The 22,775-nt window shown below is 38.7% G+C and overlaps 1 protein-coding gene, 1 non-coding gene and 1 pseudogene across 2 annotated transcripts in view; 2 read left to right on the top strand and 1 right to left on the bottom strand.

The window, feature by feature from the left end:
* COL23A1 (collagen type XXIII alpha 1 chain) overlaps positions 1-22,775 on the top strand; it is a 284,627-nt gene that overhangs the window by 89,129 nt on the left and 172,723 nt on the right.
* LOC112472079 lies at positions 6,103-6,221 on the top strand. The gene has a single exon (XR_003043517.1). It is a non-coding gene; the product is annotated as a 5S ribosomal RNA (ribosomal RNA).
* On the bottom strand, positions 12,178-12,605 carry LOC107196474 (annotated as a pseudogene).

Raw genomic sequence — 22,775 nt, 5'->3', positions numbered from 1 at the left:
ACACACACAACATTCAGTACCTCTTTCAGAACCAGCTGTGGTTGGAAGGACATCTCTGCACCCTGAAAGCAGCATGGCCAAATGGAGAAGACGAACATATCTGCTGTCCCGGATTTGACAGGCCCTTTTATACATTATGTTTTGAGGAAGAAAAATGTAATTTGTTTTTGAAAAAAACTTACATTGGCTACAGATGGAAAAACTTCATTGCTACAGATGGTGGGGGGGTGGGGGGCGGGAAAAGGTGAAGCCAGGGCAGTTCTAGGATAGGTGCAGAGTTTGTAGGAAGAAATATTTACTACTTTTGCTTGGTGCCAAGCAATGGTCCCGGAAGTTGACACGCAAGCAGGATGCAGTATTGTTGGTGGTCTCTGCAAAAGTCGATTCCAAGATGCAGCATCCATTCAGGACTGTGAGCAGTCTTTTGTTGCTCGGCTCCCAGTTATCATATTGACTGCTTGATTATTCTTGTCTTTTTCTCTTGCTCTCCGACCTGCTATAATTTAATTCAGGACATCTGAGAATTTTTCTCTTGTCATCACAGTTAATGATAACTAATGGTTCAGTGTGACTAAACTGATTCAAAAAAGAGTGTCTCGTGGTTTGGGCTCTGTATTTTTTAATTATCATTAGCCACATGTTTATTAGACAGACAGCTGTAGTTCTATTTAGAATTGTCTTTGGGGTGAGGAAGGAAGTTTTAGTGTTTTTCTTACTGATTAGCAAGATTTTTTAATACCTTATGGACAACAATTCTTTGTTATGTTTGTTGTGAATGTCTTCCTTACTTTGTCAATTTTTGTGGCTATTTTTAATGTATATAATTTGAAATTTTTAAACAAAACAAATTCGTTAATATTTCTTTTATTGCTTTTATGCTTAGAAAGTCCCACCTGATATCAGTTCAGTGTTTACCTCTCTTTCCTTCTAGTTTATATAAAACTTCTTTTTCCTCCACCTTTATTGTTTATTCCTTCTTATTACAAAAGAAATACGTGTTTGCCGTAGAATTGTAAAAGCTTCTGGAAGATAAAGAAAGCTTCGTTTATTTTATACTTAACTCCTTTTTTTAAATCTGTAATTTCTTATGGTATATAGCATGAGAAGAGGACTTGACGATCTTCCAAATAACTCACTATCCCAACACCATTTGCTGAACAATCTGTTTTTCTCCTGCTTTGTACACAAAATTGTCTGCTACATGCACATCTTTTTTTCAAAATCTGTACCAGTGCCACTTTGTTTTAATTCCTGTGGTTATGTAATACTCTTTAACAACCCAAGTCACTTTCTTGTTATTTTTCTTTTTTGAAAATGTCTTAGCTATTCTTGCCTGTTTATTCTTCTAAATACACACGAGGATTATTTTGTCAAGTTAAACCAGTGATACATTGATTGGAATGGCTTTCAGTAGAGTTTAGACTTTCTCCCGCTGAGGGGGGCGGGTGGGAGAGCTGAGCTGAGGAGAGTGATGTGTAGGGCTCTGTGTTTCCCAGGCCCCTCAGAGTGACAGCCGTGTGGATGGGGCAGGGGTGCGAGGTGCTGTAGCTGTTTAGGAGAAAGATGCTGGAGTCTTGGCCACGCAGAGGGGTCTGGTGGGAATGGCAGGAAGGAGACATATTGAAGAGATGGGAAGGAGGGGTGACATCATACTTGGATGGGTAGATGGTGCTTTCCACCGACAAGGATTAAGGGCTCTAAAATTCTGTGCTACTGTAACTTGAGAAAAAGTGCACTCCATGCTCTGTGCACATGTACGTGCTGGTGTTTACTCAGGTAGCAAGGTGTTGTCGTTATTCTCTTTACATAGGAGGAACCAAGGCTCACATTGGTGAGTGACTTGCCTTGGTCACACTGGGGTCCATGGCAGCCCTGGTTTTCCCACACATGCCCCTTCCACCATCAATCTGTTCCAGTGTCTCTTCTTCCCAAAGAGACCCTGAGCAGAAAAGGTCTAGTTGGGCCTTTGGTCGCCTTTGTCACCCTTACATTGGTGGACTTGGTAAAGGACCACAGAGGCAGAGACAAGCAATGAAGCTTCGTGGAAAGGAAAGCCTAGGACTGCGGCCACCACTAAAAGCTAGGAAGAGACAAGGAAGGTTTCTATCCAGAATCTCAGAGGGAGCCCGGCCCTGCCGACACCTTGATTTTAGACTTCTGGCCTCCAGAACTGTGAGACAATGAATATTTGTTGTTTGGCAAAAGATCCAGTGAAACATGAAATTCAGACTTTTCACCCACACCGGCAGGTCTTCTCTCCTTCAAAGAAGCGAGACTGTGTTGTCTCCAGGGGCCTTTGGAGAAGAAGGGACAGACCTGCCCTTGAGCCCCTGCTGGGAGCTGGGCTCCTTAATCCTGAGTAGGTTTGCTTGTCTGAGCCTCACAATTCTGCAAAAAGGGTCATTGTCCCCATTTCACAGATGAGGAAACTGAGGCCCACAGACACTAAATGTCTTGCCCAAAGATGGCAGGTCACTCCTCTCTATCTCTTTCCAGCCAGAGGGCCTCTGCCTGGTCATCACTGCTGGGGGCTGCAGGGCTCTTTCTCTTGGACTCATATTTTCTGGTGACAGCAGGCAGGCCTGTAAGTCTAGATTATTAGTACACTCGGTACCTTTGATAACCATAACAAAGTAGCCTTTTGTTTACTTTTTAATCTGAGCTGCTTTTTATAGGCTTTTAAATTTAGAAACTTGTCGGAATGAAGTATCATAATTAGCTTTTTTATTTCGTGTCAGCAGCTCCCTCAAGCATTGCCTGGATTCATTAACCTAGTAGTTGAGGTGGGACCGGACACCTCGTGTTTAGGAAAAGTCCTTTCAGCATCATCTGTGATCACTTTTCAGGGCCGTTATGTTCATATGTAATAATTATTGTGCTTCACCGTATGAAGAGAGAGACAGGGTTTGCAAAGACAAAGGCAAATGTCTCTATTCTGGGATTGTGGTATATGGACTCTATGAAATGGCTTTATTGTATTTTCTAACTGCCTGGCCACAATACTTATATCCTTGCTCCTATACCAAAGCTCCTGGAAGATGTTTTCTTTCATTTAATATCTCTAGTCCAGCACAGGCATGGTATAAAGGAGGCTGTGAGAGCCGGTGCAGAATCATTGTGAGAAGCGGGACAGACGGCCTGGATTGAATCCCTACTCTGCCACCACTAGAGAAAAAGTGGGTGGCTGTCAGCAAATTGTTTCACCACATCGTGCCTCTGTTTCATCATCTGTAAAATGGAAACAACATCCGTCCACATCCATCATCATCTTTGCCTTCATCTTCATCTTGGGCATGAACAAATGGAGTGGCCCCACATTAATATGCTGTGGACCATTCTTGAGTACCCTACTAGTTCTGTGCTCTGGGATTCTTTCAAAGTTGAAATTTTTTAATGAATGGGCAAATTTCATGTCCAACTTAAGCTTGGGTGCTTAAGGATGAATACAGTAATCAACAGAATTGAATAAAAGTCCAAATCCACCTCATAGTCTCCCCACAGCACTTATAACAACACCACATGCACAGAAAGTACCAGAAAGTGAGTGGTTCAATGAGATAAGAAGAAAAGTGCTCCAACTTTTTTTTTCTTTTTAATTTTAAATTTTGGTGACATTGGTTAACAAAATCCAGTAAGTTTCAAGTATACAATTCAACAGTAAGGCATATATATGTTGCAATGTATGTTCACCACCAACTTTTTTTTAATGGTTGAAAAAAGGTTAATAGCTAATCTATTCACAGGGTTGAAAAATGTGTGTGTCAGGTGTACTGTGTACACTGTTTTTCAGACACCTAGTTACCTTCCCACAGAACACCAGTGCTTTAGTTTTATTCAATATCCTTCCAGAGATATTTTATCCATATAGAAGCAGACACTGGTGTATGTATCTCATTTTCCTTTTTATTATAGCGCGTAAACACTGCTGTCTACCTGTTTTCTTCACTTAACAATCCATCTTGGAGATCTTTCTTTATCAGTATATAAACAGCTTCTTCATTCTTTTTTCTCGCTGTATAGTATTCTTCACATGGACCTGCCCTGGCTTCCTTAGCCAGTCCCCCACTTATGGACATTTAGTTTGTGTCCACTCTCTTGCATTACAAACAATACCGTAGAGTAAATTCATGTATCCAACATTTCCCATACCTATAACACATCCATCTAATCAATTTCCAGTGGAAATCATGGGTCAAAGGATACCCACCTTGCTAATTTTGATGGCCAGTGACAAATTGCCTGTTATCGAGTTTGTACCATTTCATGCTCCTTGTGATACCCCTACCTCAGAGTGTTATCAGGTATTGGGTCTGGGCCATTCTCACAAGTAAAAAAATATTATCTCAGAGAAGTTTTAATTTGCTGCACTCTTATTATGAGTGTGGTTGGACATCTTTTCTGTAAATTGTTTCATCATAGCTTTTTTTCTTTTAGAGAGTTGGACTTACTGTAAGAGCTTACGATCTGTAGTAGCTCTTTGTGTGTAAGGCCGAGGAATCTCTTTGTCTGTGATATGAGTTGAATATATTTCTTCCCTGTGTATCATTAGTCTTTTGAATTTGCCTTTGGTAGTTGTTAGGTATGCAGATATACTGGTTTCTCATTTAGTTCACTTTGTCAATCTTTTCTCTTATGGCTATTGAATACTGGATAGAAAGATCCTCACCACTCTGAGTTTCTAAAATAATTTCCCATGATTTTCAGTTTTTGATCTCATGTTTACCTTTAAATCTTTCATCTATTTGGAATTTATCCTATGTAAAGTATGACATGTGAATCCAGCTTTTTGTTTCAGGTAGCTACCCAGTTGTACCAACTGTTCGTTGACTATTCCATCTTTTCCACGTTGATTTGAGATGTCACCTTTCTCATAAATTAAATTCTTGTACATAATTTTGTCTTCTTTTTTTTTTTTGGATTTTTATTACATTCCATTGATCTTTCTATTCATGTGTCAATTCCCCACTTAATTACTAAGACTTTCTCATTTGTTTTAATAGATAATGGGGCTAATCCTGCCTTGTTACTCTTCTTTTTAAAATTGTCCTGGTTAATATTGCATGTTTAGCTTTCCACATGAATTTTAGAATAAGTCTGCCTAATTGAAAGAAACATCCTATTGATATTTGTATGTGTGGATGGAAATAGCCAAGATACAGTCATTTATGTCAAGGGAACTAAAATGGAGCCGGGAAGCCATGAAAAAGTTTGCCTTATGCTTGTCCCACCCATAATTTTTGAACTTTTAAGCCAACTATGTAACCACATCCTGAACTTTATTTCCTCCTTACCATGGCAACCAGACCATCTGCATTCTTCACTTTGAAAGGGGCCAATCCGGTTCACCAACCAGCAGCATTCATTTGCATAGAGGACCTAAGTGAGAACTGTGCTTATGGTTTTTGCCTTTAGAAACTCCACCTTTCTTTGATCTCTTTGGAGCACAATTTAAGTTACTGCCTGAATCTGTACTTCTGGGATTGAAATCCTTTTTGCTCAAATAAATGCTTGCTATTTTTTGTTATAGTCTAAACCGTTTTTTAGGTTAACGTGTGGGGGGGGATTGTGTTAAATTGATACATTAACAGGAGGAATTGAAACCTTATGACACCGAGTTCAAGTCCTATTCAAGAACATGGCATGTTTCTCTAATGGTTCATGTCTTTTTTGCATCTATTAGAAGCTTTAAGCTTTTTCTTCATATAGATATTTGAATTTCTTGTTAATTTATTTCTAGGTATTTTGTACTTTACAATGGGATTGGATAGAATAAAATGAATAGAATTAGGATATTTTCTTTCATTATATCTTATAATTTGGTTATTGTTTTTATATAGGAAAGATTGATTTTCATATTAATTTTTTATGTCACCATGTTACTGAGCTCTTTCATTGTTTCTGATTCTCATGGAATTTCTAGGTAAACAGTTATATCAAGGATTAGAGTATTTTGAGGTAAAATTCAGGTAATGAAAGAAAGTAATAATTTTATAGATTTATGGGAAAATTGGGAATTAAATGATCTTATGTTCCCCTTTTGGGGGCTTGAAAATAACAGTTCTTGAAATGTAAAAAGTTGTTCAACAGATTTAAAGCTTTTTCACCTACAGCCATGCCACCCTGAACACACCCAATCTCATCTGATCTCGGAAGCTAAGCAGGGTCGGGCCTGGTTAGTACTTGGATGGGAGACCACCTAGGAATACCAGGTGCTGTAGGCGATAAAAAAATAAATAAATAAGCCTTTTGAGCCACACTTCTCTTGCTTAGGCCCGCTTCCACATCTGGAAGTGTACTTTCCCTTCTAATAAAGCTTTGCTTTTCTGCTGTAAAATACATACATACATACATACATACATAAAATGTCCATAAATATATGTGACAAGCTGAGAACCTATTATATACAAATAATTCTTACATTTGAATGAAAAAAAATAAAGATTTTCACCCTTTTTAATAAAAAAAACTTGCTTTGAAAAAGTCAATAAACCTAAAAGCAACAAATGAACAGGACAGAGACTCGGGGACATGGACAATAGACTAGTGGTCACCAGAGGGTAGGGGATGAGGAAGGAGGGAAGAGGTAGACAGGGTAAAGGGGGTTAAATATAGGGAGGTTGGGGGGAGGCGAAGTGGGTAAAGGGGATCAAATATATGGTAGCTGAAGGAAACTGGACACTGGGGTGGTAATCACACAATAGAATATATAGATGTCAAATTATAACGTACACCTGAAAATTATATAATTGTATTAACCAGTGTTACCCAATAAACTTAAAAAAAAATTTTAAAAAAAGCAAAGTAAGTATAATAGAAGTTAAAATTTTAGTTCTGATAGGACTTAGTTTTAATAAAATAGAGTCTATAATTCCTTATGCTATTTGTGCTCAGAATTAACTTTGATTTAAGAAACAACATGTCCTCAAAAACAATTTGGTAGAAAGTAAATGTACCAAAGTTAGAATAAGTAATGTGCCCACCTTCTTGGGCCTCAGTTTCCTTATCTATAAAATAGGACTAATGATAATGACCTAACAGCGTTGTTGTGAGAAATTAAATGAGATCATGTATATCAAGAGCGTCTAGCACATTGCCTGGCACATGGCTTACATGCAACAAATGGTGACTGTTACTATTAACATATCTATTAATTTAAGCCATGCTTGGTGTGTTAAAATACAGATTAGGCTATATAACATAGACCCCCTAATGCTATAGTTAAGATAGAAATGTATTTCCTTCTTATGTAACAGTACAGGCACTGGTATAGTGCCTCAGAGGCATCAGACACCCAGGTTCCTGATATTCTGTGGCTCTACCATTCTCAACACAGTGTCATCTCATGGTCCCAGATGGCTGCTCCACATCTCACCATTACATAATCACTCAGCCAGCAGGAAGCAAGTCAGGGAAGGCAGGCACATGCATCTTCTCTTTAAGATCATGCTCAGGAAGCTGCTCATGTCACTTCCCATGTGCCATTGGCCATAAACTAGTCACATGGTCGCACCTAACTGCAAAGGAACCTGGGAAATGTCAGGTTTATGCTGTTCTAAAAATACCTTCCTATTGAGGAGAAAATGAACATTGAGGACAACTAGCAGTTGGAACCATATTTGGCATCTGAAAATGACACTTCCCTCATACCTGCAGATGGCATGTACCTGGGCCTGATTAGTGTGTAGGAGGTTACAGGAATAAGAGGGAATTTTATGTCTTATTTCACTGTAGGATCGTGAGGGTGTATAATTACCATATCCAGATCAGCCTTGCTCATTCTCTGGGACTTGCTTTGGGAGGTGCCATTTCATAGTAAGTGAATCCTGTGATGTGTATAACGTGGGCTCAGGTACCTTGATATTTGCTGAGGTGTGGCAGACACTGTTGGTGGATGTCAAACCTTGATCCTCTGTGTGACCATCTCAGTGCCTAGACAGTGCCAGGCATATAATAGTTATCCAAAAATGTTGATTGATGACTGCTAGACTGAATCTAGTGAAAGGATTATTCAGACACAATGAACAAAGCTCAGTTCACATCACAGTGCTGGCTGTGACCACATGCCAATGCTTTTATCTAAGGAGTTGTAGAAGAGGATGCTTTATGCATAAAGCTTCCTATCAACTTATTAAGACTAGACAACAAAAGCTTCCCTGTCTCTCAGGCCATTTCTCTAGTTAGGAAAAATGATAAGTAAAAAGATGGAGTGGGGTGGGGGAGGTGTGGCATCTTTTGAGTTCGAAAGCTGTGTTTAGTCCGGGACAGTTATGCCTTTAATTATCCTGTCTGAGTTGACCTTAATGAGCATTATTTTTAATGCCTTCATTTCAAGAAGAGGAAAAAAAGTACTTTTTGCATCCAAGCATATAAAACAGCTTTATTCGCTAAGTTTGAAGGACAGTCATTGCTGTTGGATCTGCAGTAACTCTGAGCCAGAAGCCTCATGTCAGAGTCTTAGCCAAAAGGTGGATGGCCAGTGCTATCAGGAAATCAGAGGATTCAGGCTGGCCTGAGTCCACCTCTTCCCATGACCATCTCCCAGTGGCGGACATATGGGAAAGCAGTGCTGGATCCAGGGCAGGCAGGATTAGCCTCCCAAGAGCCTGACATTTCCTCATATAGTTTCTTATTGACATGACATACAGACTGGGTCCTCACTCCAAGTTAAGTGGTCACCATCAGCTCATTGCCCCAACTAGATACCTGGGTCAGTTCCTTTGACCCTGTCAACTCCACCTTCCAAGGGTCACTAAGCCAATGAACATTCTTTCTACCTCATTTCAGAACCTTCGTGTTCTCCCACTTTGTCTTGCCACCTAGTTTACCTTTTCTTCCTTTTCTATTCTCAATATAATTTTTTTAATAATAAAAGTAATATAACTACATTTGGAAAATAGAAAAAAGAATCATGTATAATTCTGTATCCTAATAGCCATCATCAATTTTTATACATTTCCTTCTAGTATTTTTAAATTATAAGCATAATTATTCTCATAATTATAATCATATTTTATAAACAGCCTTTCATCTTGGTTTTCTCTCAATGTGTTAATAAATCTTTTCTGAAAAAGTCTATCTATACATCTTCGGTAGATGTATCATATTTTATTTTACCACTCTTCTATTAAAAGATACTATACAATGGTTGGCTTCTAATTTTTCACCTTTACAAATAGCATTGTAATGAACGTTTTCATATGTGTATAACCTTCTCAGTGTTTTGAACTATTTCTTTGGATAGATTCACAAGGTCAAAGGAAATGAAGTTTTATTACCTTTAATATTGCAAAATTGATGTTCAGAAGTAGTTGTATGCTAATTTGTAATGTCATAAACATTGTTTGAAAATGCTAGATTCATAGTACCTGTGACAGCAGTGAGTATCATGAGCTTTTAAAATTTTTTTCTGTTTTAAAGAGGTGAAAATGATACATGGAAAAAAGTTTTTATTCTTATTGGAAAAAGTAATACATACTTGCAAAAAATTTAGAGAAGTCAAAAGAAAAAAAATTAACTATAATCTTGCCCCAGTGCAATATAAACACTGGTAATATTATGGTCTGTATCCTAAGTTTGAAAAATATGCATGTATAATTTATTTTTTCTTTTGATTTTTTATTTTTTTCTTTATCTCCTTTTTAAATTGAATAAACATATTTTACACATAACAGTTTTATGCTATGTGAACATCTTTTTAGTACACTCCTGGCCTGTGTCTTTTGCACTGGATCTTTTTAAAATAATCTTTTAAAAGATATATATTGGGAAATTTTCAGATAAAAAAATCGTTTTAATTTAGAATTCATGTAATTAAAGAGGTAATGGACTTTTTCATATGCTTATTAGACAGTTGTAATTCTCCCTTTGTGAATTGTTTGTTCTCTTTTTCACTGGATATTTGAACTCTTTCCTAGATTGCAAAATATTTTTCAATTTTATTTATTCTGATTTTGGTATGTTTTTGTTTTTGTTTTTTAAATCTAAATCTTCTTATTCATGGCTTCTGTCTTTGGTGTCATGTCCTGGAAAGGTCTTTTACACTCCCAACATCACAAATATTTTCTTTAATACTTTTAATTTTCTATACTGAAATCTTTAAACTCTCCATACTTCATCTTGTCATATGGTAAATGTGGTTCTAATGTACTTTTCTTCTACAAATAGGTAATGAATAGGTCAAAATGATGATGTCATAGAATGATTGGTTGTCTACTTTAGATGTTAACTCTTTTCAAATCAATCAATAAATCTTGTGCAATTTCCATCAAAATTTTAGTAAGATATTTGGGGAATTCGACCAAATGATTCTAAATTTCATCGAGGAAAATCAACATATAAGCACAGCCAAGAAAATTTTAGAAAGAAAAAGTTCAAAGAGGAACTTAGGTTATCAGACAGTAAAATATATTCTAAAGCTAGAGTAATGAAAATGAAAACACGTTACCAGTATAAGAATGGACAAATCAGTCAACAGTGGAAATTTCTGAAACAGATCCAAGGATATAAAATAATTCAGAACAGCATTTCATTAAAGTGAAATATTTTAGATCAGTAGAAAAAGGAAGGATTGTTAAACGAATGATTTTGACTATTAATGTTATGAGTTATATTAACAAATGTAATATTGAGCTATTCTTACAATTCTCGAATAAATACTGCTTGGACATCACCTATTATTCTTTTAGTCTATGTTTATTTTATGTATGTGTGGGTATCAGAACTGAACTTGTGACCTGATGTCCCCAAATGTCTTTGCCCCCCCCCCGCCCACCGCATTATCTTGCCAGAAGTTCAGAATCATCCTCTACCTCCAGCATTTCACAAATCCATCTCTTCTCTCTCTCCCTCTCCCCGCTGCACTCAGCTGCCCCTCCTCCACTTTGGCTTCTGTACCACCCATCGTCCTCCTAACAGCCATAGTGATTTTTTTTTTACATAGAATGTTTATTTATTAAGTTTTGTAATCAGCAAAAGACGGTGTAAGTTGCTTGATTAGTTGGATTTCTTTTTATTATTATTGAAGTAAAATACACATAAAAGATGACAACTGGAACTATTTTAAAGTACAATTTGGTGGCATTAAGTACATTCACAATGTTGTGCAACCATCACCGTTTAGTTCCAGAACTTTTCTATTACCCCGAATGGAGACTCCCATGCCTATTAAGCAGCCACTCCCCATTCTCCACTACCTTCAGTTCCTGGCACTAATCTGCTTTCTTCCCTGTGAATTTGCCAAATCTGGATATTTTATATAAATGGAGTCATACAACAAATGGCCTTTGGTATCTGGCTTATTTTACTTGGCATAATGTCTACAAGTTTCATTCATGTTGTAGCCTGTATCAAAACTTCATTCCTTTCATGGCTGAATAACATTCCATTGTATGAATATATCACATTTTGTTTATCCATTCACCCATCGCTGGACATTTGGGTCAATTCCACTTTGGGGCTATTATGAATAGAACTGCTGTGAACATTTGTGTACAATTATTTGTTGGAGTATCTGTTTTCAAACGATGGACATGTTTTCAATGGAGGAATGGAGTTGCTGAGTCAGATGGTAATTCTATATTTAACTTATTGAGGAATTGCCAAACCTTTCCAAAGCGGCTGAACCATTTTACGGTCCCTCCAGCAATGTATGAGGGTTTCAGTTTATTCTACATTCTTGCCAACACTTTTAAGAAAATATAGTTAAATTTAGCTTTTTGGCTTAAGTCTTTGATCCATTTTGAGTTAATTTTTGTGTACATCGTGACATAAGGGTCCAACTCATTCTTTTGCGTGTGGATATTCAGTTCTCTAATCATCGTTTGTTAGAGAGTAGTGTTCTTTCCCATTGAATGATCTTGGCACCCTTGCTGAAAATCAAATAACCACAGATGTATGGTTTTTTTAATGGATTGTCAATTGCATTCCATCGAACTGCATGTCTGTCCTTATGCGAATTCCACATTTATTGATTGCGATAGCTTTGTAGTAAGTTTCTTCTTCACATTTACAATTTTTATTCATAAAATTAATTAAAACAGCAAAAGTAGATTTGCAAAGCCACCTATCAGTAATAAAACAGGAAGGAAACAAAATATTCCAGAGATACCTTGAAAAGTTTGAAAGAAATACACAGGCTAAAAATTGACAGTTAAACTATGGTTGTACAACAGGTTATTGTCATTCCTGCATTTTCTCAACAAATTCTTCCTTATATTTTCCTTCTCTTTTTTAACTTGTTGAGATTTGGCTTTGCGTTCAAGAATTTTTTTCCATCTTTGTCCAGTTTTAGCCCAGTGATAACCACCTTGGTGGGGTGAATGAAAAGTTGTGTGGTTAGCCTTATCACACTGCACCTGCTCAGTGTAAATGACATATATCTTTCTGTACACCTGGACTACCCTGCCAATTTGGTGACCTTCGTATAGTCTTCGAAACACCTGGACCTTGTCTTCCTTGTGGATAGGCATGGAGTGGATGTTGTACTTGTGCCAAAGCTCCTGGGAGAGCTGGGATGACGTGAGCTTCTGACGTCCCTGTGAGGAGACATTAAAGTGGTGTTTGGGGTTTTTGATGCAGTTGGAGGTCACAAAGGAGTTGAACTTCATGGTGATCATCTACCTGGCATTGGATATGCCACTTTGTAGTAAGTTTTAAAATTGGGAAGTATGAGCCCTCTGAGTTTGTCCTTCATTTTTTAAGATTGTTTTGGCTGTTTGGGGACCCTTGCAATTCCATAAGAATTTTAGGATCATTTTTTCCATTTCTGCAAAACCAGGCCATTGAAGTTTCAATAGGGATGGCACTGAATCTGTAGATCACTTTGGGGAGTACTGCTATTGTAACAATTAAGTTTTCCAATCCATGAACACAGGATTTTTTTCCCTATTTCTTTAGGTCTTCTTAATTTCTTTTAGCAATATTTTGTAGTTTTTAGTGTACAAGCCTCGTGCTTCTTTGCCTAAATTTGTTCCTAAGTATTTAACTCTTTTTGATGCTATTATAAATGAAATTATTTTCTTAATTTTCTATTTGAATTTTTTATTGTTAGTGTATAGAAATACAACTGATTTTCTGTGTTGATCTTGTATTCTGCAACTTTGCTAAATTTATCAGCTCTAACAGTTTTTTTGTTTGTTTGTTTGTTTTTGGTGTGTGTGGATTCTTCAGGACTTTCTACATATAAGAACGCGTCAGCTATGAATGGAAATAATCTTTCTTTTTCTTTTCCAGTTTAGATGCTTTTTTTCTTTTTCTTGACTAATTACTCTGGTTAAAATCGCTAATACTACGTTGATTAGAAGTGGCAAAAGCAGGCATCCTTGTCTTGTTCCTGATCTTAAGCAGACTATGTCCTGTCTTTAACTATTGAGTCTGATGTTAGCTGTAGGATTTTCATAGATGCCATCTACCCTGTTAAAGAATTCCTTTCTATTCTTAGTTTATTAGTGTTTTTTATCATGAAAGAGTGGTGGATTTTGTCAAATTCCTTTTCTGCACCAATTGATATGATCGATGGTTTTATTTTGCCTTTCATTCTATTTCTGTGGTGTGTTACATTGATTTATGCATACTAAACCACCCTTCCATTCTCAGTATAAATCCAATTGATCGTGATATATAATCCTTTTAATATGCTACTAGATTCACTTTGCCAGTATTTTGTAGAGGACTTTTGCATATACATTTGTAAAGGTTATCAGCTTGTAGTTTTCATTTCTTGTGATGTTTTTATCTGGCTTCGATATCAGAGTCATGCTGGTCTCATAGTATGAAGTATTTCCTTCTCTTCTAGAATTTGAAAAGGATTCGTGTTACATGGTGATCTTTTTAAAGCACAAGATCCCCACACTGTCAGGCGGAAAATATAATCCTGATTTTTTATCAGAATCTCTAACATTGCCCACTAGACCCTGGATGTGTTTACTCCTCTCCAGCCACACTGGCCTACAACATTTTTCACATCAGTTATTCTCACCTAGAGGCAAACCTGAAACCTCTTCACTGCACACAAGCTGGGAAGCTCTCCTCTGACTCATCAAGCCCTTTATGGCCCCAGGGCCTTTGCACACGCTCTTTCCTCTGCCTTCCAGGTTTCTTCTTGCACCATTTCACCTAACTAAGTGAGACTCATCCTTTGAGGAGCCTTGTCTAAATTACCAACCTACATATGGTAGTTTAGGTTCCTTCTGGTTATTCTCTTTCAGAGTATTTTGAACTTCTTTATAGCAGTTATTGCAACTAACTATTAAGGGAAACACAGGCCAACTGGTTCTGGGGTCTCTGAGGGGATATTGTAACTAATTAACGATGTGATTTTTCAATTTAGTCTTGTCTCCCCATAAATTTTGGTACTCTGGTGGCAGGTGTCATGTCTGTCTTTAGTTCACCACTAAAAGCTCAGTGCCTGTTAATACATCTCCTTATATGGTAGACACTTGATAAATATTGAACTAAAGCATGAAGGATGAAAGCAGTTTAGCAAATGGAACTGGGAAAATTTCTATATTTCTCAAGGTGTAAAAAAGGTTAAAAGTGTCCGTTCCTGAAATGGCTCAAGCAGCATGCTTTAAAAACTGATTGAACCCAGGGCTAGTCAATTTTAGTAATACTTATTTTCCTTTTTAAAAAATATTTTGGGTATATTCTTCTACAATGTTTTCCAGTCCCCCATACCTCTAATCTCTGCTAAGTACAGTGATTTGCTCTTTTTTTTCTTTAGGCTTTCTAAAAATATTTTATTTCCCTGCACTTGAAGCTTTTCTTTTCTTCTACCATTCTTTTGAATAATAGTGTTTTTTAAAAATTCTAAGCTATTTTTACATTTAAACTTTTATATACTTCTAGTTGTATAACCTAATGGTCGGCCTATATACTTTCTGATTTTGAAACTGTATTGTGACCAAATACAGCCACCTATAAAGATATATTATTTTAGATATAAAGAAACTGTCAATAAATTCCCAAAAATATCAAGATAGGTCTCTTTTTATTAGTTTTACTTTTTGAGCTTAAGACTCAGGGAAGTTTGTTGAATGTTTCTTTTATAGTTATTTTCCTCTGTTCCTGCCTTCTGAAATTTTTACTTTGAATACGTGTGGTATGTATTCGATTTTTCCTCCATATCTCTTATTTTTGAAATGAGAGGAAAATGAGATGAGATGGTGAGACCATACAGTTTAGTGGCATGACATAAGGCAAATTATCTAATACCTTTCTGCTTCAATTTCCCCATCTGCAAAATGGGGATAAGACAGTACCTACCTCATGTGAAGATTAAAGGAGCTAATGTGTGCATAACAATTAGCACATCATAACCTTAGCATATCATATGTGCTCAATAAATGTTATTTGCTGTTTTTCTCTGAGAAGGGGGCATTGCTTGGCTGGTGACTTCAAGCTCAGAGCAGGAGTCCCACAGGCTTGGGACCCATCGCTATGCTGAACTTGTTATGGGTTAAAAGATGAATTAGAGGCTACTATTATGGCAGGAGCAATACTAGATGTGGAGTTAGGAGACCTAGATGTAAGATAAGCCTCTTAATTTCTCTAGCCTTCAGTTTTCTCGACAGTAAAGAGGGGATAATGATATCTACCTCCTAGTGTGGTTGTGAAAATTAAATAAGATGATGGATGTAGACTTACCTTGAGTAGTGCCTGGAACTTGGTGGGATTTCAAAGCATGTGAGATGAATCTGAGTTAATTGACTAAAATGCAGTCCATAACCTCATGGGGAAATAACACACGTTTAACAGCTTTAATAAAGGTAGAAAGTAATAGATGCCATGCTTAAATTTTCTGGCCATGCAAGATTGGTTCAATGTGCTAAAATTAATGAAATCCACAATATCAACTAGATAAAAATCATATCAATAGATGCAGAAACAGCATTCGATAAAATTCAACATCTATGTATAATAAAAAATATTAGCAAACAGAAGGATGATAGAAAAGAACACTCAGACGTAGAAGCGAACACCTTTAACCTGAAACCAGAGGTAGATCTCAAATGGTGTTACTCTACTTACATGACGTCCTGGAAAAGGCAGAACTGTAGTGACAGATTAGTGGTCTCAGGGGGCAGGGATGGGGGATGGTATGACTGATAAAGAACATCTACAAAAACCTGCAGCCAACATTCTACCCAGTGGTGAAAGATTGAATGTTTTCCCCAATAACTGGGGAAAGCATTCCTATTTAATATTGTACTGAAGTCCTAGCAAGTGCTATAAAGTAAGAAAAAGAAATGAAAGTCATTCAAGTTGAAAGAAAGAAATACAACTGTCTGTATTCATAAATGACATGGTTGTCTTCATAAAGAAAAAAAAAAATCCAAAGGAACTATAAAAAGAAGTTCTCGGAACTAATAAATGAGTTGTATCATGAGATACAAGTTCAACATAAAAAAAATCACGTTTCTATACACTAGCATCAAATAATTGGAAACCGCAACTTAACAAGCAACCTCATTTACAGTACTCCCTCCTAAATGAGATATTTAGGTATAAACATAATAAAATATGTCCAGGACCTATATTCTAAAAACTACAAAATGTTGATGAAAAATCCAAGAAAAACTAAATAAATGAAGATACATGCTTGGTTCCTGAGTTGCAAGATCCAATACAATTATGATTTCAACTGTCCCCAAATTGATCTATAGATTTAATCTCAATCAAAATCCAAACAGGATTTTTTGTAGGTATCAGTGAATTTATTCTAAAGTTTATATGGAAAGGCAAAGGAACTAGAATAGTGAAAACTATTTTGAAAAAGAAGAACAAAGTTGGAGGATTCACACTAATCAAGACACAGTAATATTTACAAAAGGGTAGTCGCATTGGTCATGGACTAGCACAGAGAGCCCAGAGATAAACCCATGCAAATAGAATCAACTGATTTTTTATAAAGGGGCGCTAAGGAAATGACGTAGTTTCAACAAATGGTACTAGAACGATTGGACATCTATATGCAAATAAATACATACATACATACATACATACATACATACATAATCCCAAAGTGAACCTCAAACTAAACCTCATGTCATATACAAGTATTAAATCATAGTGGATCAGAGATGTAAATATAAATTACACACAAAACTGTAAAATTCTTAAAAGAAACCACAGAAGAAAATATTTATGATCTTGGATTAGTCAAAGAGTTCTTAGAGATAACAACCAAAAGCGTGATCCATTTTTTCAAAATTGATAAGTTGGACATGAACCGAAATTTAAAATTTTTGTTCTGCAAGGGAAATCCTAAATATGATGAAAAGACAAGCTACACATTGAGAAAATATGTACAAATCACATATCCAACATAAGACTTGTATCTAGAATATATAAAGAACTCTCAAAATTCAGCAATACGAAATAAACAACCCAATGAAAAATGGGCAAAAGTTACTTCACTAAAGAAGATATATGGATGACAAATAAACATGTGAAAAGAGGCCCAACCTCATTAGTTATTAGGAAAGTGCAAATTAAAACCACTGTGAGATATCACTGTATACCTATTAGAGTGGCTATAAAATTCCAACAATGCCAAGTGTGGGTCAAGATGTGGAGCAACTGGAATTTTCATGCTTTACTGGTGAGAATGCGAAATGGTGCAGCCGCTCTGAAACGGTCTGGCAGTTTCTTAGAACAGTAAACACACTCTTAGCAAATGACCCAGCAATTCCACTCCTGGGCATTTATCCCAGAGAGATGAAAACTTATCTTTACACAAAAAAAAAACCTGTACATGAACATTCATAGTAATGTAATTCATAATTACCAAAACCTGGAAAAACAACAAATGTTCTTCACTGGATGAATAGGTAAACCCTTATTCATTCAGATAATGGAATACTACTTAACAATGAAAAAGGAACAGACTATTTATGCATACAATAATTTGGATGAATCTTAAATGTATTATGCTAAGTGAGAAAACCAGTTTCAAAAGGTTGCATACTGTAGGTTCCATTTATATCACATTCTGGAAAAGGCAAAACTGCAGAGATGGGGAACAAAGCAGTGATCACTGGGAGTTAGGGGAAGGGGGATGGATGGTCTGACTGCAAAGGGATAGCCTGAGGGAATTTGGGGGTTTTGGAGTTGTCCTTTATCCTGTAAGTGGTGGCAATTACAAGAATCTATGCATGTCTTAAAACTCATAGAACTGTACACTCAAAAAAAAGGAATTTTATTGGCCAGAATCTAAAGAGAAGGCAAGTGGCCACAAGGCATTTGGCCCCTGCATGGCTAATGTTGAATCACCTTCCAAAGCAGGGGCATTAAACTCTCAAGTTTCAGCTCCCTTTAAATGTGGGGTTCATTTGCTGCCTTGAACCAAAATGGCACATGGTAAGTGTTTTCACATGGGCACCGCTTCTGTGATGCTAATGGGTTTCAGGGAATCGCTGTAGGTGGGTTGAGGCACGGACGTGCATACGCGCTTTCTCTGACTGAAGACTGCAGGCCACACAGGCCTGAGTGAATGCAGTGGCACAGATGAGACTCCACTGGGACCACACAAATGCACAAGCTGCTTCGAATCTTTCAGGACCCTGAAATTTCCAGCAACTAAAAGGAAACAGAGAGGCAGCCTGGGGTGCTGGAAACATCAGTGGCCTGGAGACAGGGGAAGGTTCCGTGTGACAGTGGGAGGCCACTTAATGGTGGGTCTCTGCTTGTGAAATAGGAATGGGGTGGGGGTGGGAGGGCGGAATAGGCCAGGGTTTCTCAAACTGGGCTCTGCTGAGTTTTAGGAGTGAGAGGGGAGCGGTTGGGGTAGAGAAAGGCATACAAGAAGTCGGGCCTGGCTTCCTGTGCCAAGCAACAACCAGAGCTGTCCTGCTCTGATGCGTTTCTAGACTCAGCCTCTGCATGACGTCTTCTATTTAAAGAGCGGCTTCTGCTGCTTTAAGCAAGGATGAGTCACCTCAGAACCAGATGATCTATAAGATTCCTTAGGCACCCTGCATTTCCCCGAATCATCCAGAAGCAAGCTGATGCTACCCCAGCTGGGACCCTGACCCCAGATCTCGGTGAGGGAGATGCTCGGGCCTGTAAGTTTGAGTTCATGAAGGCTTAACTCTGGGAAATTGCTTTTGACACGCTCAGGGGTAGAAAGTTTCTCAAAAGAAGCTCCAAATAATTTAAATGACATCATTTTAAGTCATGTAGGGGGGAGGCTGATCTTTAAAAAATGTCCCCATCTAAATCTGCAAACCTGTTTGTACCCACAAGTCAAAGGCAATTTTCTTCATAGAAGTGCCAGCACACCTTGCATTATACTTCTATGCTTGAGACCTGCCCCTTCTCCTGCCCACACACATGTACCCTACCCCCGCCAGCTCTCATAAGATGAAAAGAGAGACCAAGTTCAGACTTGGGGCTCCTGGCCAAGGAGAAGAGGAGAAAGCCAGGGCTGGGCTGGGAAGACCAACCAGGCTGCAGGACTGGCATCGATTGGATGTCCCAGAAGGCCAGCCCAGTCAATGGGGGCTCAGGTTGAAAGTACATGTCCTGGCTAAAAGATGGGGATTCAGGACAGAGAAACTGAGGCATGAGCTAATTGATTGGCCCTCTGCCCAGTCATGCTCAACCTAGGAAGTGCAGAGTTTCTGTTGTAGAGCCCAAATTCTTTCATTTTGGGTGCTTCGGGGCCCCAGTCAGACTTTTGATGGGTTCTCTTCATCACTGGCTTGACATTGGGGCAGGTGGGCTCCCACGATTTGGACAAATGTGCAGAGTGTTAAAGCACTTTTAAACCACCACCCACCATCCCCACCAGGTCTCTGCCTTTGTGATCTGGGGTCAGAGCTGGGTGTCATGGGTGAGCACTGTGTGGTCCACACTTTAAAGAGCCTCTGCACGTAGTGGGGGGGGTCCCCCTTGGTTTAATGCTTTGCTGTCACCATCTTACATTCTTAATAGTTTCTGATTAAGGGTCCCATGTTTTCATTTTGCCCTAGACTCCACAAATTATGGAGCTACTTCTCTTCAGAGTTTTAGATTTGACTTATTGTTACAGCATTATTATTTTTATATTGTACGTCTTAACTCTCAAAAAATGTATTTGACATTTCTACTTGGTTTTATAACTCAGATTTATAGAAATCATTTGGACTTCCTGCTGGGGTTTGCTGCCAGTCTAAATGTAGGGGAATGCGGACCGCTAGCCAACAACTTTTTAAAAACCATGTGTGTGTTGCGAGACAGAAAGATGTATAAGACACAAAGGGACGTATAATCGAGTTGCAGGAGGAGTGTCACTTGAGGACAGAACCACTCTGTCATTGAGCAGACACCCTATTGTGTGACTTCCGTGTACCAAGCCCCGTGCTGATGATGGGGACACAGAGAAACAGCACGAACCCTGCCCTCAACGAACTCCTTGTCTAGTGAAGTTTTTTTCAGATGTTTTAAACCTCGGCCCATAGTAAGAAATAAGCCCCTCAGTGCGCATACAAATACTATATGTACGTAGACAGGTGAAACAGGAGTTTCATGAAACAGTGTACTTTCTGTGTAGAAAATGTTGTTTTCTATTTTACTTCATTTAAAAAAATGCTAGTTGTAGCATGAAAAGTTGATTTCACAGCCCATTAGCCTAAGTTTTTAAAGTACTGCTCTAATGGAGAGACTGATGTATAAGCAAAGAATGATATTTTGATAAGCATGATAATATTTGGGGTTATGGACCTCAGATGAAGTGTTCTGTGCTCTGAGTCTTGAAGGAGAAGAAGGAGTTTGCCTGGCAGGGAAGCCAGCCATGGTGACGAGGAATTCCAGATTCAGGGGCCAGGTCGGTGCTTGGAGAAGGTTGAGGGTCCCATGGGGCTGCATACTGGGGGAGAAGGTCCTGGAAAGGCAGATCAGCACAAGGTGGAGGGCTTCACACACCAGGCAAGGAGATTGATCACTATCCTGTGTGAGCCACTGGAAGGTTTTTTTTTAATGGTTTTATTTGAATTATAATTTATCCACCATAAACTCTACCCACTGTAAGAGTCCAGTTCTATGGTTTATACAGCTGTGCAACCACCATCATAATCCAGTTTTAGAATCTTTCTGCCACCCCAGAAAGTTTTCTCGTGCCCATTTCCAGCCGATTCGCACTCCAACCCCCAACCATAGGCAACCACTGATCTGCTATCTGTCTCTATAGATTTGTCTGTCTAGAAATTTCATACAAAGGAATCATACACTACACAGTCCTGTGTGTGTGACCTCCTTCGTTGGCTCCATGCTTCTGAGGCCCATCTGTGTTGCTGTGTGTAGTGGTATTTGATTGGAGGTACTTCGGTATACCCACTGTATTGTATTATGTACATCCAGTATGTAGATGGGCCAGGTGATGTGCCTTTGGAATGTTTCCAATTTGGTGCTGTATGAGTATTGCTTCGGTGAGCATTTGCATCCAATTCTGTATGGACATATGTTTTGCTCTGTAAGAAGATGCCACGCTGACTCCTGTGGCCACTGCGCCATGTCGCATTCCTACCAGCAATAAACAAGGACATGTGTCTACACATCTGCGGGACGACTTGAGGTAGATGTGGTAAGGTATGCTTTTAAGGAAATTCCTCTAGCTGCAGGATACGAGAAGGTGGGGAAGAGAGGCTGAGGCAGAGGGAGAGCTCAGGATCCCCGGCTCAGGCAGAGACCAAGGGTGCGGGGAAAGGAGAGGCGTGTGTGATGAGGCCCAGAGTCCAACAGACAGGAGCTAGGGAGCACTTCTCAAACTGGTTCCGAGTCACACAATTAATACATGTCAGAGAGAGATAGTGGAGGTAACCTGGGAACGGGACTTGATCTGGACTGAGACGAGGTATGGAAGCCCCTGCCTCATCTTGGGTTCCCATCAAGCGAGGCCGGCTCAGCAGTCACATCCCTTAGGATTGTTCCCAAGTCCTTTGAAGGAAGTGGTTCCCAGCCCTGGCTGCACACGTGAGTCACTGGAAAATTTTAAGATCGGCTTTTGGCTGGTCCTGTTGTGACTGATCTGGGGTGAGGCCTGAGCATGGACAGGGTTAAAGTGGTTCCAACCTGGCGGGAGAACCATGGCTCCAAGGCCAGTTCCCAAACGGGGGTGCACACTGGAAACCCTGGGGCCTTCAACAAGCTGAGAGTGCCCAGCTCTCACCCAGGGCTTTTGGTGTCATTGGTAAAGAGTGAGGCCTGACCAACAGAAATTTTTAGATCTTCCCAGGTGATCATAATGTGCTGTCGAGTGTGAGAGCCACCTCCAGGCAACCTGTTTGGGCCCAAGAGGCCATTCTGAGCAGTTGCCCCAAGTGCCAGCATGTCCTCTGTTCTTGACTCTCTTGACATTTCAGGAGTACACTGAGAAATCTTTTCTTGTTTTCAAATGCACAGATCATTTTTCCAAAGCATTTTATAGCACATGTTAAAAATAAATAAATAAAACCAAACTCCAGTGCACATGTTCTATAAATCCATCTGTTTTACATAAGATGTTTACAAATACAGACACAGAAGGAATTTCAAGATGTTTGTGGGTAAGAAATGAGCATATTAGCTGACTGTTGCCTGCTCTGTGGTCTGCATAACGCATGTATCCATAAACACACATCAGATACATATGACACGCTGAGTACCTGCAGTTACACCAGTTTATTTCAGCCGGACACCAGATCGTACTGGAGAGCTCATTTGTGCATTCTTTTCTTGCCCAAATATTTTCAGATTGTAAATTAAATAAGCAAAATGATGGTTTGTACCTTTTTTTCCTCCAGGTGTTTGGCACTCATGCA

This window comes from Pteropus alecto, unplaced genomic scaffold (assembly GCF_000325575.1).
Source record: "Pteropus alecto unplaced genomic scaffold, ASM32557v1 scaffold78, whole genome shotgun sequence".
Taxonomy (NCBI): Eukaryota; Metazoa; Chordata; class Mammalia; order Chiroptera; family Pteropodidae; genus Pteropus; species Pteropus alecto.
This window is presented reverse-complemented; position numbering and strand designations above follow the sequence as displayed.